At 40.5% G+C, this 16,076-nt stretch overlaps 1 protein-coding gene and 1 long non-coding RNA gene across 3 annotated transcripts in view; one reads left to right on the forward strand and one right to left on the reverse strand.

The window, feature by feature from the left end:
* The window catches only part of GRIN3A (glutamate ionotropic receptor NMDA type subunit 3A), a 163,697-nt gene that overhangs the window by 24,733 nt on the left and 122,888 nt on the right, over positions 1-16,076 (reverse strand). The window lies entirely within an intron of this gene.
* The window catches only part of LOC131384382 (uncharacterized), a 118,574-nt gene continuing 113,380 nt past the window's right edge, over positions 10,883-16,076 (forward strand). For both annotated transcript variants that reach the window (XR_009215184.1, XR_009215183.1), the window contains exon 1: positions 10,883-10,943. This is a non-coding gene — a long non-coding RNA (uncharacterized LOC131384382). The remainder of the gene's footprint in view (positions 10,944-16,076) is intronic.

Consider the following 16,076-nt stretch of genomic DNA (forward strand, 5'->3'; position numbering starts at 1 on the left):
TAGACAGGTCCATTAGTGCTGACTCTACAGGAGAGAGGAAGCGTTTTGAACTCCCTTCAGTTTTGCCAACTGAATAGGCCACAGATCTTGCTATAGCTACAGGCCTCCACTAGCTAATTCATTACTGCCAGGTCCATCTTATTATTTGCTAAAATATCCCTTCACCTCTGTGTAGATAGAATTAGTATCTCACTTGCAACATTCTTGTATTTACAAACTGTGGGTTACAACACATTAGTGAGTGATGAAGTTGGTTTAGTGAGTTACAAACAACATCAAAAAAATAGAACGGCAGATAATTGAAAAGAAAGTATCATCAGTAAGGGGAAGTACTATTACTTCATAAAGTTGTTTATAAAGTTGTAAAAAGTTTACTTCATAAAGTTGTAAAACTAAATATAGTATATATATGATAAAGGAATACCAGGTCATTCTGGGTTTGCAATATGAGATATTTTCTTGCTTGGATTATGGTGAAAAATAAAGACAATCTGACATATACATAGAACATAGTGTTTTGATATGTTATAGGCTCATGCCATGAGAATAATTCAACAGCAAAAACATTTTCATACTGGTTGATTCTCTGTGAGATCAGTATGTGGGGATAAAGTAGATGAATCTTGAAATAATAATCTATAGCAGTGCTGTCTAATTATATATGTACTTTAAAATTTTTAGTAACATTAAAAAGCAAAAAAGTGAATTTTAATAATATATTTGTATTAACCCAATATATCCAAAGTGTTACCATTTCAACATGTAATCAATATTATCATTTATGAATGAGTTGTTTTACACTTTTTTGTACTGTATTTTATATTTACAGCACATGTCAATTAGAGCTCATAACATTCCCAGTGCTCAGTAACTACATGTGGCCATCATAGTGGACAGCACAGATCTAGACAGTTTAATGGAAAAGGAAAGATTTGGAGGCCAAAATATTTGATGGTTGAATTATTATCCTAATGGACTGAATTAATTAGGTTAAAAAGAGGTATTATTAGGTCTTATTAATTAGGTATTATATTATAAGGTAGAAAGGATTTAAAATGGGACAACCCAACATCAAATTTTAACAGTCCACTTAGTAGCAGTAAGACCTTGGACAAGTTGCTTGACATTAGTTTTCCCATATGAAAAATGGGGCCAATAATATATATTTTGTACATTTTTGTGAGTATTAAAGCTAATGTTAGTCAATATAATGTCATTATCATTATTGCTATTATTACTAATTTTATTGTTACTTACCCTGCTAGTAGAGATGAAGTCTTGAAGGATACCAGCCTGCCCTGGACACTTAAGTGTACATATAGCCATTTAACAACATTCGTCATGTATTGGTTACAGTATGCCACAGGCTGCTCACACACTATACCAGCATAAAAATTGGCTCCTCCAGTTCAAAACTCTTTGAGGATTCATTACAGACCTTCCATTGCAGACTTGAGAAGCGCAGTAACCAACATCACTGGCCCATCAGGCACTGTTATGGATTCCTCACTTACATTCTCCTGAGTAATTGCTTGATAGTCATTTAGAAAGGAGCTCCCAGTGTGAAAACTCTTAGTCAGCTGTATTTCCCTATGTGAGTATGTGGTTAGGAGGTAGGAAAGGGTAATGGAGAAGCATAGGGGGTAAATAGTTGGTTCCAGCCTCAGCTTTTTACCATATTAGCTGTGAGCCTTTGAGTGAAGCCATTGCTGTACCAGCCTCAACATCCTCATCTGTGAAATGGTGATAATACTTATACATGCTTTATCTACTGATGTGTTATTGTAAGAGTCAGATGAGGTAGCATATATAGAAATGTTATGTAAGAAGTGAAATCTTGTCACAGGAATATTGAATGGTTACACAGACAGTATTGGGAAGATGGTACCACTTCACTGGAATAATTCAGGTGTACAAGCAGAACCATTCTACTCTGTGCTGTAGAGGATGTAACATTATGCTAGATCTGGAGTTTTAGTCAATGTGAAGTTGAGTTCCCATTGTTCTACATTTCATAAACTATGTAGTTCAGCATTATTATGGGACTCAATGCCATTGTTTTGATTTTCTCTGTAAATGATTCTTAGTAATTTCCATGGAAAACACTATTTGTTACTTTTCTGTTCATCACTGTGGATTGATGTGGACTGTAGGACATTCACTGAAGCAAGTAAATTGAAAGGGTTGACTAACTGTTTTGGAAGAAACCAGGAGCTTTGATGGCACCTCTATTTCAGCTAGTCATTTTTTTCCCTCAAAAGTTTTCAGATAAAGAAATATGAGTAGGTCACATGTAAAAATAACTGACATTGGAAAATCAAACCAACAGAAATGGAAATGAGACCTGAGGTTCATATAAGGCTTCATTTTTCAAGCCAGTCAGGAGACCAGGTCACACAGCTGTTCTAGAAGCTATACAGGTGGTCCTTGACATTTGGTTGGAAGCTCTCACCTTTCTGTAGCATTGCCAGTCACCATATTTAATATCTAAGTGTACTGACATTAGCCACAGTGTAGACTGTGGAACCACATAGCCCGAGTTTAAACTGTTTCTGAGCATCAGGTTTGTCATCTGTTTGGTTTTCTTTTGTAATACTGAGATGCTGTTTAATAAATTTTGGCATGTATGGTTTTAAATCAAAGTTTTGCTAGTTAACAACTTTGTGACCTTGGGCAGAGTTACTTATCTGAATCTTTTCACTCATCTTTAAAACAAGGATGATGATTACTAACTCATAGCATCACATTCAGGATTAAATGAGACAGATTATAAGAAGAAGTAGGCTCAATGCCTATCACATAGTAGGTACAGGAATGGTAGAGATTATAATTATTGCCTACTTTAGGCTTGCCTAAAAACTCAAACAGACTGTATGCATACATGCACACAGATATACTCAGCTATTTATTTGTTTTCTCAACAAATAATTATTGAGGATCTACTATGTGAGAAGAATATAATAGTGACCTAAAGTGGATACTTTTCTTGTTGTCCCTGTTCTCCTGGAGCTTACAGTTTTGATGGGAAGATGGACATTAACCAAATTATCATGTCCATAGATGTAAAGGAGCACCTGCCTTGAGTGTTACAGATGAGAAGTACATGGTGCCAGGAGAGTTTGGACAACAGGAAACTTTTATTGGGGAAATGATGATTGATTTACAATCTCAAGAAGCAGAAGAAGTTAACTAGATGTTCTGGGAAGGAATGAGTGTTCCAGGTAGAAGAAACTCCATGTGCAAAGAGGCCCTAGGGCAGGAGGAACAAAACAAGTAGGAGGAACTGAAAGAATGCCAGTGTGACTGGAGTAGGGAGGTCAAGGGAGAGTATGGTATTGGATGAAGTGATAAGATGGTTTGACCATTCCCCATACGCTGAAGAAAAGACAACATTTACTCAATTATTCTTTATAGGGTATCATTTATTCAATCATGTTTTTAACATGTAAAGCATTGGGACATTCAGAGATGGTCTTTGCTCAGAAAGCTTACTGATCAGAGAGTGAACTGAGGCATTAAAGAGTTATAATTAATAACACAAGATGGACAGCAAAACATGTCATCAGAGAGGTAAGGGAAAAGAACTATAAGAACTCAGAGAATTGAGAAATTACTTCTTGCTGGGAACAATAGAGGAAGACTTTTTTCTTTTTTCAAGAAGTATTTGATCCTGAGGGAGACAAAGGGAACAAGCACCATAATCACAGAAGTGGGAAAGAGTGCAGGTGTAGATATTAGCAAGTTGCTTATAATGGCTGAAGTACTTGAGCAAAGTAGCAGAAGATGAGCTAGACAGAATCAGATGAAGCAGGGTTTTGAATGTTTGGCTAAGACATTTAGTTTCTATCCAGTAGGGAAAGCACAAGTTTTATCAAAATAACAACTTAATCACTATTATATTTTGGAGAGATTAATCTGGCTTTGTGGGTAGATTGAACAGGACAAGAGACCAGTATCTGGGAGAGCAGCTAGGAAACAATGACAGCTACAAATGCTTGTCTGGAAGAGCCTGAGCTGGGATACAAGAGGCACTAGAAGTAAAATGTGGAGCGTATTAATTATTTTGCAAGAGCTGTTGTACTGAAGCAGCACAAACGGGGTGGCTTAAACAACAGAAATTTATTGTACCCCAGTTCTGGAGGCTAGAAGTCTGAAATCAAGGAATTGGCAGGGTCATGCTCCCTTTGAAACCTGTAGGGCAACCCTTGCTTGCCTCTTCCTAGCTCCTGGTGGTTTGTGGTCATCTTTGGCCTTCCTGACTTGCAGATGCATAAATCCAGTCTCTGCCTTCATCATCACATGTTGCTCTCCCTGAGTGTCTCTGTCTTCGTGTGGTAGATGGCTTCTTATAAGGATACCAGTCATACTGGATTTGGGGTTCACTCTTGCTGCAGTATGACTGCATCTCAGCTCAACCAATCATGTCTGCAATGACCCTATTTCCAAACCAGAACACATTCTGAGGTATTGAGAATTAGAACCTCAGAACCTCAAAATCTTTTCTGGGGGACACAATCCAACCCATAACACTAGGCTGAAGTCTTATTGGATAGAAGGACAGAGGGAAGGAGCTCAGAGGAGGCCCCAAATGTGCGTGCATTGACTTCCCTGGCCAGCTAGCCCTAAGCTTTCAGGTTGCAGGAAGCCACCTACAGTGTGTGAGAAGAGGGGCATCTCTATAAAGGCTCCAGGGCTCTCTCATGATGTTGCCTTCTCATCCAACACGTCCTGAAATTCTACCAACTCCCACAGTCGCATGGGGAGGAATTGTCCTCAGATACCCTGGAGGAAATGTCAGGGCAATTTGTCACATTTTTAGACTTGGTTTTTGCCTTTTGTGAGAAAGAAAAAAGACGGCTTTTGCAGTATTTTGTAACAACTCGCATCAAGAGCCACTAGATGGCAATCTTCACACATTCCCATGCTTTCTCTGCGTTCTTCAAGCCCGAATCCTCAGAGCCCGGAGGCAACCCCTCTCTGCACAGGGAATAGAGGTGAGGGAGGAGTCCCATTTCCTGTGATCCCCCACAGACTTTAGTGCATGGAAGTCTAAAAAAATGGAAGGAAGACTGTCTCTCACAATAGTCCTAATCAGTTTGAGCACTGTTCATACCTTTTAGTTGCATAATAAATAGCATTTCATAAATATTCATGAGTTTGCTGAATTTAACCAGGGGAAAAGCAAGAATCTTAACAGTATGTGGTCTTGGGTGTAATTTATGCCCAAGTATCTCTGGCATATAAAAGAGGGGACTCTTATTCAGAGAGATCTGTTTACTTGGTCATTAGCAAGGGTGAAGGAGACACTTGCTGAAATTAGTTTTCCTTCTCTCAGAATCCAAACTTCTGTTATTTATAGTAGCCAGAGAGCAACAGAGAAGCAGCCCTAATCTTGTGATGATAGGGAGGGAGGGGAAAACAAGACTAGAGAATTGTAGGTCTTGGGCCTGTTCACACAGGAGCCTAACTTTGAAATACCATTGACTACATGCAAAGACCAAGTTACCGTTGTTTCTGTAAAGATCTGTTTTAAGTGCAGCCTAATGGTTTGTATAAAGCATCTTCATGTTTTTCCATTCATACTTAGACACTGAGCTGGAGCAAAGAAAGAACACAACACTACAAAAGTTAGTTAAACTAGCACTTTGAAAAGTAGAAAATTCCAGAATCATGCATTTCTCATTTTACAATAAAAATTACTTGATTCTGTAACATACATAAGCAATAAATAAAAGAGTATTTATGTCGGAGTTAGAAGATGCTTGTAATGATAAGATGCTCCTGCTTTTTTCGAGATGGGGCCAAGATGGGCCTAAGAGGGTGGGTGCATCAACTGTAATTTCTTGTCTATGCTTATTATTCACCAAATATATATATTTTTTCTGTGTGCATGGTTCTATAATCAGGGAAGGAGGAGGGAACATTTGTCAAGCCAGGTGTTCTCCATAAACTATCTCATTAAATATATTTCACACTTTCAGGAAGGCCCTATTATTATTCCAGGGTTTGGAGGAAGATCTGAAGTTTTGGAAGTTGCACAGCTTGCAAAGACACACAGTGGTGGAGCTGGGAGTCAAATCCTGGTATGTTGCTTCCAGAGCTGAAATTCTTGTGTATTCTAGACTGCCTTCCATATAAGACTAGAAAAGATGTCCCTGCCTTTGACGAGGTAATAGGGAAGCTACAAGGCCGAGCGCAGGAAAACTAAAGGCCTGTAATTTACTTGTGGGTCCACCTGTGACTGCATAACAAGTGGGCCAAAGAAAGCGGCCACTTGTAATTGTAGAATTCCTGGGGAAGGGGCACTATTAAGAGGGCATGCAATTCTGTCAATCCGGTATGATTGGGTACAGTGTCTTTGAAGGGCAAGGCCAAATTTCATTGCTTATAATTTCATGCCTCAGTGTTTCACTCTGGTTTTGCCTGGAGGGTTCTCCTGCTACGGGGGTTACCTCCTCCAGGAAGCCTGCTCTGATTCCTTCTAGCTCTTCCATGTGTGAATTATGGCCTTGTTTGTGTCACGGCTTGCCTTATATCTTCATCTATTGCTGCCCCTGTGGCGGTGTGGAATTGGTTTTTTTTCCACAAGTCTCTCTCTCTTTTTTTTTTTTTTTTGAGAAGGAGTCTCACTCTTTCACCCAGGCTGGAGTGCAATGGCGTGATCTCGGCTCACTGCAGGCTCTGCCCCCCAGGGTTCATGCCATTCTCCTGCCTCAGCCTCCCGTAGCTGGGACTACAGGCACCCGCCACCTCGCCTGGCTAATTTTTTTTTGTATTTTTAATAGAGACGGGGTTTCACCATGTTAGCCAGAATGGTCTTGATCTCCTGACCTTGTTATCCTCCCACCTTGGCTTCCCAAAGTGCTGGGATTACAGGCGTGAGCCACCGCGCCCGGCCCACAAGTCTCTCTTGAGCTCCTATGAGCTCTCTGCCTGTGAGTTCTGTATTCATCTCTGCATTGGCTGCACCCAGCATGGGACATGGTATGTGGGAATTCAACACGTTTGCTAATGGATGGATGGGAGAAAGGAAGAGAAAGAAAGAAAAGGAAGGAAGGGAAGGAGGGAGAAAGAGAGAGAGAAAGGGAAGGAATGAAGGAAAGGAAGGAAAGGAAAGACGGAAGAAAAGGGAAAGAAAGGAAGAAAGGAAGCAAAAGAAAGAACGAATGAATTTGGAAATTGTTCTGTAGCAAGACAGATGAAAATGAGGTCTTTCTCAGACTGGCTTCCCTTTCTTCAGGCCCAATTTTACTCTATGTCATAAAAGAATACACGTACAACTTTGTGCTTCTCCGGGTTTTCAGAACATACTACGTGGATAGGTTCCATCTGACCTTATGCTTGGCTTAAATATTAAACTCAATTACTTAGGCTATTCTAAGGAAAGCACTCAGCTGTCAAGGTGGCTCTTGATATACATGAGTTTTCAATTTAAAGCAATCTACAGTCATTAACTCTCCTTGCCTCCCCATGACTTTCATCAGGTTGAATAGCAGACAGTGACATTTTAAATGGAAAAGAGAAGGGGTAGGAATGAGAAAGGGGCAGGAGGGTGTTGAGATGTGGACTAGCTGTGAAGAGCAGAAAATACTGCATTAAAACTGCCCTCCCCCACTGCCCTAACCATTCCCTTTGAGTTTTTAATATGTATTAAAGACAAACTGGACAGAAAAAACTGACCGGCATTGAAGCTTCTCAATGTGACTTGTGGGATTCCCTTTGGCTTTCAACGTATAGTTAACTAACCCTTCCCTTTGCCCTTCCAAGAAGTTAACAGAGGGAAGAATGGATCTGCTGTGAGGGAACTCCATTTCCTCAATAAATATTAATAGGTAAACACATATTAATATATTATATATGCATTTTGGTGGTCCTTAGGAATCAAGTCTGGGTCCCTAGCCGAGGACGGGCAGCCCAGACTGGAGGCCGGTCAGTCCACTGTCCTCCTCTGTGCCCCGGGATCCATATCTTCAATTAGTTAGGCCAGGAATCCTCTCAAACAATCCTACTTGAGAATCACAGCGTCTCTTTGCTGGCCATGGTACACGGGCCTTTATTTTAAGGCAAAGAAACAAGTTTAGAGAAGTGAAGTGATTTGTCAAAGGTCATGGAACTGGTTCACAGCAGTGTCAGGACAAATATGATTAACACTATCCATTCAGCACCTACTGTGTGTCAGGCACTTTGATGTACATTATCTCTATTCTTTATACCAAGCCAGAAACATAAAATATCTCAGTTTTGCAGTGTAGGGAAGTCAGGGAGGTTAAGCAATTTGTGTTCATGACATTTTGATGTGGATGTTTTGATACCATGGTTACTTTTACTTTTGCACCTATACCATGCTCCTTAAAAACAAACCATTTAAACTTCCATTTTTAAAACTACCTCATAACGAGGTTAATAGATATCTTCACTCCATCCGTGCCCTATGGATCCATCTTTTAGTGGGTGAAGGTAAAGGCTGGGGGAGGATAGGAAAGGTCAAGAATGGACTGAAGGTCAGTTGGAGGCTGGTGGTTTCGGGCATAGGGTGAGGCAAAAGATGGGGAAAGTTCAGATATGGGGCACTGTTTCCTGCTGCGCACTTGCCCTGATAATAAAATCCCTGGAGAGTTTAATGATTTACTTTTGGACTGTTTCAAAATATGCTTCTCCTTTTCCCTATCCCACGCAATCAAGGTCTCTGGGTTCCAAGGTTAGAGCTTTCACTCTAATGTTTGGTTTCTTGCTTAGTATGTATTTGTTTCCCTCAGTACTTAATAACAACGGAGGAGATCCCTGGATTCAGCAAGAAAATCTTGTAACAATCAAGTAAGATATGCATTAAACTGAGGCTCAGAGAGGTTAGGTCATTTTCTCAAGGACATAGAGCTGCCTCCTCATAGTGATGGGAGAGCCAGGGTGGTCTGACTCCCAAGACCAAGGTCATTTAAGTGGACTTGATGGTACTTCTCTCTCCTCCCCAACAAGTGCAAGGGCATGGTCTCTCTCCCTGCAGGCTGGGCCCCTGTCTGGAGGTGCAGAGGTTGCACACTCTCAGACGGTTGGGTTGCGGCCACTTTTCTGTGGCTGACTCCATCCCACATTCATCTGCCATGAGGGACAGTGCTGGACATTCTTCTGCCCTTCCAGATCTACTCTCCACCTTTCTTCCTCCTGCTTTGTGCCCTGGGAAGTGGACCTCTCTGCACCATATCAACAGGCTCCCTTGACTTGAGGTAGAAGATGCAAGGGTAGGAGGAGACCAAACTCGGGTATTTATTCCCTGGGTGTCTTCCAGGCAGGTCGCTGTGGGATGGCTGTACCCCTGGTCAAATGGCCATGGCTCTTAGAAAGCCCTCTCCCATTTCTCCCTGGGTTCTAGAAATGGCTCTCTTAATTCTTCCCTTTGAACCTAGATGTGTTAATGGCTCCCTCACTTCACCTGCCCTAGGAGACTGTAGTATCTTCACTGGTTTCCTTAAATCATACTTTTGCAAACAGTTTCTTTAAAATTCTCCTTTGATCATTGGAGTGTTCTATCTGCTTCCCACCAATACCACTGTTTCCTCTTTCTTCCTGACTAGTTCCATTTGGTAAAAAGTGCATTATTCAAACTATTATTTAAAGGAGGCTTGCAAAAAGAAAGAAGTTATCGTCTGGATATCTGGATATGTCAGTAATCCCTTGAAGAATTTTAAAGGTTGCTAAACTGTGGTCTGCTGCCTTGCTTTCCTGGTTTGTGAATAAGCGATGTCATAAAACTCTCGCTCTGGAGCTCTTAAATTCACTTGGGGAATGGAAAAAAAATACTTTTTTTTTTTTTTCTGCTGAGTCAAAAGAAAACGAAGGAAATTTACACCCTGCCATATGTTTTCCCTAATGGCACTGATTGACAATGAGTCCACTGTGGGCAGAGGCACAGGTGTGCAGGGAGGACTGTGGGGAAACATCTGAGGTCAATTTAAAATTCCTCTTTGAAAATTGCCAGAGTCTGGTCGGCAGAATTGGACCTGCAATTTCCTAAGTGCCTCTGGGGAGCAGACAAAGCCCTGGAATTCACGAAAAAAAAAAAAGTGAGTTTATCTTCCGGAGAAACTGTGGCTAGATAGCTCTGGGGCTGCAAAGAGATGGAAGGTGAATAGGTCAAGGTTCTCATATTGGGCCAAGTATTAATGTCCAACTGCAAGAAATGGGGGAAAAAGGCACCTAGTGATTTTATTACTAAGTCACCATATAATTTGTTATCTAAACCAGAATTTTTTTCAGAGTGAAAGTGTTTAATTGCTGTATAGCAACAGACTTACACAGGAAATGTAACTAGCCAAATGGTATGTAAGGTAAAAAGTAAACCGAAAAATGGAATCCTCAGGGGTCAGGGGCACCTGTTGGGAGGGGAACCATCCAGAGTATATACCTTGTTCTTCCACACTGTGCCTTGCACTCCACCCCCTGAACAGGGAGAAGGAGGAGGGCCGTGTGTATGAGACCATCATTTTATTTACTCCACACGAGAGTCACTGATGAGATGAAGAAGCTAAAGCAGGGCTGGATTAAGGCACTCGCCAAAAGTAAGTTGGTGGTTGAAGTAGGCTTCAAGGAGGGCTTGTCTGATTTCAAAGCTAATCCCGGTTCCCCACACTAACAGTGCCCGGCAGTGTATGACATTTGAGGCAAAAGGGATGGCAAGCGAAGCATTAATAAGTATGCTTTCTCCTTCTGACCTTTTCTGGGAGAAAGTTAAGAAAAAAGTAGCAGCTGGAGACTTAGTGTATTGAGCAATGGGAAATCCAGCAGGCAGAGGGTCTTTGTGCAGAGGAGACCAAGCTCAGTCAATGAACTGAAGACTGGTTTTATGTTCTATCTTTAGGTTCTGTGAGGACAATCCTGAAATTCTGTCTTAGGTTGTTCGGAACAAAAATGTCACACAAGAATATGCATTGCTGTTTAAATGTACCCAGGTAAGCATCATTACAAAATAGTTTCCTATTCCATAGACCAAGATACACCATACAGCTGGCCACCATCCCTGAGGAAGAAGTGCTGTGTGTGTGTGTGTGTGTGTGTGTGTGTGTGTGTGTGGCCCTCCTATCTCTACACACACTGATGTTACCAGAACTCTGTTATTTCTGTCTCTGAAGTTCTAGTAAGGGCACAACTTTCCTCCATTCTTATCATTCCTAGTTCTCTTTCAAATTTAGCTGACCTGGAATGTGGGCCCAGCATTGCCTTGACAAGCACAACTTGATCCTGATATTAGCCTCTTATTCAATGCTTCCAGCTGACTACATCTAGAATTTCCCAACTGCCATTCCCCTAAATTTGGCCTGTTAAAAACTGCAATGGAAAAAATTTTGCTGTATTTTAGATGCATCATCTCAACAGTTTATGGCTTTCACTGATACTTGTTTTTCAAAACATCTTTTTTTTTGGTCTATACTTAATTTGATTTTGTTTGAAATTGCTGATAAATCCATATAGTCCTGTAACATATATGGTGAAACCTAATAATCCTTAAGAACATGAGTAACTTTGTGGTTATCATATGTAGGAATATGCTCAATATTTGAAAAGCACTATCGAATTTCATTTTTACCACAATCCTATAAAGTATATATGACTATCTCCCCAGTTTGTAGAAGCTGAGCCTCAAAATGCTCAAATAACATGTCCTGGTATCACAGTTGGTAGAGCTGGGATTCAAATATAGAATTGTCTTCAAAGCCCATGTTTCTAACCATTATACTATACTGTATAGAATACTGAATATTCATATTTTAGGATAATATTAAGGGAAGCCAGAATCACTGTATCAAAGCTGGGAGGACTTGCTTTGCAGACGATTAAATCAAAATACCTCATTGTGCAGATGGCTGGTGGTAGGTGGGATGAGAGAAGAAGCAGCTTTCAAAGTCTGCAGAGTGAGAGTAGAAGTGGTTGGATGCTTATTCAACATATATTCTTCTGTCTCCTCCTTCCTAAGGAACCCTGCTTTTGTTTAGGCCTTCACACTTCGTGATTTGACCCTGTGTTTCAAGGGAGGCTGTGCAATTGCCAACGCTAGGGGATGAGTCATGATTGGCCTAATCCATCATGATGAACCCATTCCCTCACCAATGATAGGCTTAGGCATAGGCAGAAGATATAATTTTGTCCAATGAAATATGAGGAAATCTAATGGAGGGTATCTGGGAATATTTCTTCACTTTAAAAAGAGCCATAGAAAGACACCTGAAGATACCCTAATGTAGGGAGAGGAAGAATTAGTACTTCTATTATTTACTATTCACCATGCTGTGCTTCCATAAATGACCTCTTATTCTTAGAACAAAATGGGATGGCAGGTTTTATCATATCCATTCATAGATGAGGAAACTCAGACTTAAGAGCAGTTAAGTAATTCAGCTGTTAATAGTAGAGACAGGATTCAAATCCAGAAATGTATGGCTTCCGATGTATCTTGTTTTAGGTTAGTTACTTTTACTTTGGAATAAATTTGACATAGGTTTATGTTAATAATTGTGTTGGTAAGTCTCCAATAGTGTGTTCCCTTCTGTGTGTCTGGGTAGAGTTAGGTTCTGAGTCTGCAGAGCCGTCTGTCCTTAGGTCCTCCTCCACCTAGGAATCATATGGTCCCTCCAGCTGAAGTCTTGGTCAGATGATCCTCTGGAATGACAATAGCCTAGAAGCTTGCATGTGATCAGGGAGGTTAAAATCATTCAGTAATGCTGGCTTTGGGGACAGGATTGGGAGGCTCCTCTTCTCTTAATGCTTTGCTCTCCAATTTTTTAAATTAAAAATCTTTTTTGTAAAGATAGAGTCTCACTGCATTGCCCAGTCTGATCTTGAACTCCTGGGCTCAAATGATCTGCCTGCCTTGGCCTCCCAAAGCGCTGGAATTACAGGCATGAGCCACTGCACCCAGCCTTGTGTTGCTGTCAATTCTGAATCACTTGAAGATGTTGACTTGAGTCAGCTGTGGTCACAACAAATGACAGAAAACACCAAGTGATTGTTATTTGGCACAGGTTAGGCAACTGGTTTGTTTCCTTCCTTGGTTGAATTAACTGAATTGACTGGTGTAGGCCCAAGTTCATTTCTTTTAGGAAACGCCATGCAAATCTCTCCAAATAAAGATAAAAATGTCTACCTTACAGGGTTGTAGTGAGAACCAAAGTTAATGTTCCTTGTACAGTTTCTATCACATGGTAGGAAACAGAACGTGCTAGCTCCCTAAGTCCCCATTTTCCTCTATGCTTCCTTCAAATGTTTGATCAATACAAAAGTTATCCAGAGGAGAAATGTTTTTGCATCTTGTAAACATTGCTAACTCTGTTACTCAATGCCATTTTTCAAAAAGAATTATTTTAGAATCTAGAACTAAAGATAGGTTAACTTCTTTTTCCAATTAAAAAAATTTCCAACCCATCTTATATTCCTTTTTGTAATGGCTTCCAGGATAATCAGAAGTAAATTTAATTATCAAGGGCATTGATCAGCTTGCATCCATCTATCTATCTATCTATCTATCTATCTATCTATCTATCTATCTATCTATCTATCTATCTATCTATCTATCTATCTATCTATCTATCTATCTATCTATCTATCTATCTACATTTTTATCCTTATCATCTAGATGTGTATCAGCTATCTGTATTAGTTCCCTAGGGCTGATGTAACAAATGTAAAAAACAGATTTCAGCTGGGAGTTTATAATATAAAGGATTCAGCTGAGCAAGTGTCAGAGGATGGAGTATTTGAGGAAGAGGTTGGCTTAGAACAACAGAAATTTAGCCAGGCGTGGTGGCTCATGCCTGTAATCCCAGCACTTTGGGAGGCTGAGGCGGGTGGATCACAAGCTCAGGAGATCGAGATCATCCTGGCTAACACGGTGAAACCCCGTCTCTACTAAAAATACAAAAAAATTAGCCAGGTGTGGTGGTGGGCACCTGTAGTCCCAGCTACTCAGGAGGCTGAGGCAGGAGAATGGCATGAACCTGGGAGGCGGAGCTTGCAGTGAGCCGAGATCATGCCATTGCACTCCAGCCTGGGTTACAGCGTGAGACTCTGTCTCAAAAAAAAAAACCAAACAAACAAACAAAAAACCCAGAAATTTATTACCTCACAGCTTAGGAGGCCAAAAGTCTGAAATCAAGGTGTCAGGAGGGTTAGTTCCCTCTGGAGGCTCTGAGGGACAACGTGTTTTGTGCTTCTCTCCTAGCTTCTGAGGATTGCTGGCAATCTTTTGCATGTCCTTGGCTTGTAGCTGCATGCTTCAGTCTCTCCCTTTGTTGTCATGTGGACTTTTTCCCTGTGTGTCTCTCCACAGGGTCTCCTTACAAGGATACCCATAATTGAATTTAGGGCTCACTTGACTACGGTATGGCCTCATTTTAACTTCATTAAATACATTTTCAAAGACCCTATTTCCAAATAAGGTCACATTCTGAAGTTCTAGGTAGACATTAATTTTGGGGGACACTATTTGTCCCAGTACACTACCAATTTCACTCCTGATGTATGCTTTTGCCTTCTGCTCCCCAATGTTTTCTCAGGTATGCTGTTCAATTTCTCTAATTCTTTATTCCACAATCACTTACTGAGTGCTGCTATATATGAGACACTGAGAATACAATTGTAAACAAAATCTTTGTCCCTCACCAAGCTCTTACAGTTTAATGAAGGGACACACTAAAACAAAAACTCAATTAAGTATATTTTTTGAAAGAGTATGATTTATAAATTATGACAACTGCTATGAAATAATGTGAGATATATGAGATTATAAAGGGAGATATGATTCATATTGGTCTGGGATTATCAGAGTCTGAAGAAGGGAGATTTCAGCTGGGAGTTAATAATATAAAGGATTCAGCTGAGCAAGTGTCAGAGGATAGAGTATTTGAGGAAGAGGAGGCAACAGCCTGTGCAGGGAAGCCAGGAGGAAAGTGGCTGGGAGGTGGGCAGGGCCAGGTCCCACAGGGCATTGTGGGCCATGCCAACATTTCAGATTTTTGTCCCATTAACATGGGAGGCCACTGCAGGCTTCTAAGCAGAAGAATGATCTGCCATGTGGACAACAAATTTAAGAAGGCAGGAGTGAAAGCAGAGAGCTAGTTAGGAGACTTTAAAGTGGTCCAGGTGAAGAATGATGGCTCGGACTCGAGTGACAACAGTGGAGATGACAATAAATGGGCATATTCGAGGCATATTTTATAGAAGGAAAAGACATGGCTTGTTGATGAATGTGGAAGATGAGATGTGGGAGGCATTAAGGATCCTTGCCAGTTTCCAGAATGAGTGACTAGATGGCCAGAGGAGCCATTACCAAGATGTGAGGCACAGGAGGAAAAATAGATTTAGGAGGGAAGATCAAGGTTCAGCTTTTGACAAGTTAAATTTGAGATGCTGGAGGATATTCAAGTGGAGATGTCAAATAGGAAGGTGGATATATGGTCTGGAGCTCAGAAGAAGGGTCTGTGTTGAAATACAAATTTGGGAGTTCTTGGCAAATAGAGACTACTTGAAACTATTATTATTCACTTTAGGTGGTTTTTTTTTTTTTTTTAATTGTCAAGCTGACCTTGTTCAGGTATATTTGGCTCCTCTTTTAAATATCTGAGCCTGTGACTCTGGTTATACCTTCCAGTCTCCAATTTTAATCATCCAATTTCTGCCTTATTTTATAGGTTTCTTTCTAATTACATTGTAAAGTCAGAGTACTGCAATAGAAAGATATTCTGATTATTTGTGTGCCTTGGGGAAACCACTGATTATCTCTAGGTATTCTTTTCCTAACTATAAAAGAAGGGAATTGATTGTTTTCAGTTTTAAAAATCTATGACTCTGTAATCTAAGAAGTACTCGCTAAGGTATGTCTATTTTTCTACATCCACGAAGGCTTTATCTTTAGGTGGTAACCATTGGTAAGTTAGCAATGTTTTGATTAGATTTTGCAGGATATTTTGAAGTACACATCATGTCTATCAATTAACTATTAAATCAAACACTGTTCATGTCAATCTCAGATACTCTTGCTGTAATTCAGAACAGCATTTCTTCTGTACTTGTGGATAGAGGTTATGGGGGAA

This window comes from Hylobates moloch, unplaced genomic scaffold, assembly GCF_009828535.3.
Source record: "Hylobates moloch isolate HMO894 unplaced genomic scaffold, HMol_V3 SCAFFOLD_10, whole genome shotgun sequence".
Lineage (NCBI taxonomy): Eukaryota > Metazoa > Chordata > Mammalia > Primates > Hylobatidae > Hylobates > Hylobates moloch.